Below are 2,888 nucleotides of genomic sequence, written 5' to 3' on the forward strand. Positions count from 1 at the left end.
TCGCATACTTAAAATGAGAAGATCAAATCAGATAATGATAACAGAGGATAAAAAGATTTACATAAGGCTAAAACAATTCTAAATAGACTGCATTGAAGTGATCTAACCCACGTATCCAGGTTATCTGACGTTAAACCATCCTCAAATAAATGCACTTTGAATAGCTGCAGGATTTTAGTCTTCTGGTTTACTACACATGCTCCACACACACACTGGCAGATGAAAAAGGAGTTGTGTCCATTCCATGGATCAAATAGCTCTGCAAAGTGCAAACTCCATTGGTATGGAGATGAGAAGTATCTAGATACTCTGATATCTCCTACTCAAAATACTAAGAACCTAAGTAGCCATGACACAGATGCCAACTACACATTATTTCATTAGTCTTGCCTAGTAGATTTCATCTACTTTTGCTTATGTTTTCGATGATTCAAAGTTAGGCATTAAAGCAATCAATTCTAGTTTTGGAGCAAACCATATATTTGTGCAATGATTTGAAATGAAAAAGAAATTGGAAAAATAAAGAGCAGGAAGAAAGTAACCAAAAGAATATGCAAAAGGACCAAAAAAATCTATTTAATAGATAATCAAGAATTTATATAACACCAGAAAAAGAATTCTCTGCTTCTGTACACTTTTGACTAAAATTTACAATTGATGTTCCAAAATAATCACTCTTCAAATATACAAGAAAGAATGTCAAACCTATTCTAGACAAAAAAGGAAAACAGGCCTCTTCTCTTTCTACCTCTCTACTACTTACATTTTTTAAGCTACCCAAAAGAAAGAAAAAATAAGTGATTTCAACAGTTGGTCAATCTATACATTCAGAGTAACCTCGCTAGAATCCCAAATATATGTCATCAAGAGAGAGGAACCAGCAAATCTCCTAGAAGACCAGTAACGCTGAAAAGCATGTGGTTCATCAGTAATAGCACTCATTTTCGAAGTAGACCACTGAATTGACTGAGATTCCATTGCAAATCTTCTGCCACTCGAGTAACAATGAAAACCTAGTGCTTCATCAGTAGTAGTATTTGATCTGATACTAGACAACCCAATAACATCCTCTGCATCATGTACAGTCCTCTTCCTCTTCCCACAAACAGTGCATTTATTTAAATGAGAAGAAACAGGATCTGCTTGCCTTACAGTGATCCAACTCTTTGATGAAGACCAGTTGGGGCCTTTCCCTGTTACCAACTTCTGGATGTGGTTGGCAAGCGAATCTGAAGATGGAAAATTAGCCTGAGGAAAATAAAATGCACACTTTGGAGATGGAACAAACCCAACTCCAGCTGCATCTGTTAAAGCCTCATCTAGTTCTTCTTCATTTGCATCAACCACCTCATCAGCAACAGTAACAAAAGGATGTTTTAAGAGCTTATCAGCCGTCCACCTGAGTTTTGGATTCCTAACCAAACACTTCTCTACAAAATCTCGCCCCTCTGTCGAAAAACCACTTGGTATCTCCGGCAACTCTTTCATGCAACCAATCTTATACAAGAGTCCACACGCTTCAGTATCAGAAGTGAATTTCCAGGCGGGCCTTCCAGTTCTCATCTCTATTACTATGCACCCAAGAGCCCAGATATCAGACTGAGGCTCCTGTTCACCATTGACAATTGATTCAGGTGACATGTACAGAGGGGTACCTCTCACTCTCCGGCAGACCTTATTCCTCCTTTGCTGTCCAACCTTCTTTGCAAGTCCAAAATCAGCGATCTTCACTGTTTCCTTCCCCATCCATATTCTCCCCTTGAATCCATCCTCAAAAGAATTCGAAGATGATGAACAGGGCACCAGTAGAATGTTCTGAGGCTTTATATCACAATGAACGTAACCATGCTTGTGAATGTGACTAAGCCCTCGAAGGATCGATTGGGTGTAACGTCTAACTTCCGACTCCGGAAATCCTCCAGGGTAAGCCCTTATGCGATCGGCCAAGCTGCCTCCAGAAGCGTACTCCATCATCATATTATAGGTCAGTATACCACCTTCCAGGGTGATATCATCGCCGTAGCAGCGAAGAATGTTTGGGCAACTCTGAAGCTCAGTAAGAATTTTCTTCTCCTTCTTAAGTGACTTTGATACAGAAAACTCAGTAGACTTCACAGCCATTAAAGGCGGTAAAGGGTTGTTGGTTCTCCCGGTTGTAGCCAGGTAAACGATGCCAAAGCTTCCTCTGCCGATGGTCTCTCCCCGCATCCATGTCGTAACCTCCATGTTCGCCATTTTAATAATGTTTTCTCCTGTAGAGTCTTTTATCTCCGGCCTTTGCTTCCCTCTTCAAGTTAGCTTCTATTTTCCAGGAACAGAGACAAACCCAGTTGAAATAGGTAACAGAGAATCAGAGATCTTTCCTAAACTGGATTTGATTTAGATTTGGCGGGAGAGAGAAACCCCCTTCAACAAGAAACCAACGGTCAAAACGCATAGGTTTTCTATTACTAAAATACCCTATTAATTTATGATTACTGACTAAACCAACCCTCCCTTTTACTTATATATGGCTTTCTGTTAGCCTTGGACATCTAATGGTCAGCCTTTCGCCATACACTAACTCAAGGACAGAAAGGACTTTGGAGGGGTCCCACAACACTGCATTTTACTGCCCTTAGATTGGAATCTAAGTAATGCAAATCAACTGCCTTCTTATTAATCACTCATCTACCCCGTCCCCGTCCGGGTAAATATGCCAATAGCCTTCCTTGTACTTACTTGTATGAAGATATTTCCAATGCAAGGCTGATTATGCGTGAACAGTCTTGTAGGTAGGGGTGCAATCAAGGTTCAAAGTAACGTATGTAACGATACGTATCGTTCAATATGTATCATTTTGGGACCCCTCCGATATGCCCCTATAATTGGTGTATCGGGGGTTTGAC

At 40.3% G+C, this 2,888-nt stretch overlaps 1 pseudogene; it reads right to left on the reverse strand.

Annotated features, from left to right (window-relative positions):
- Positions 1-819: 819 nt before the first annotated feature.
- Positions 820-2,314, reverse strand: LOC104610260 (mitogen-activated protein kinase kinase kinase 20 pseudogene; annotated as a pseudogene).
- Positions 2,315-2,888: the final 574 nt, after the last annotated feature.

The sequence above is a fragment of the Nelumbo nucifera genome, chromosome 3 (genome assembly GCF_055504915.1).
Source record: "Nelumbo nucifera cultivar China Antique chromosome 3, China Antique-T2T, whole genome shotgun sequence".
In the NCBI taxonomy this organism is placed as follows: domain Eukaryota; kingdom Viridiplantae; phylum Streptophyta; class Magnoliopsida; order Proteales; family Nelumbonaceae; genus Nelumbo; species Nelumbo nucifera.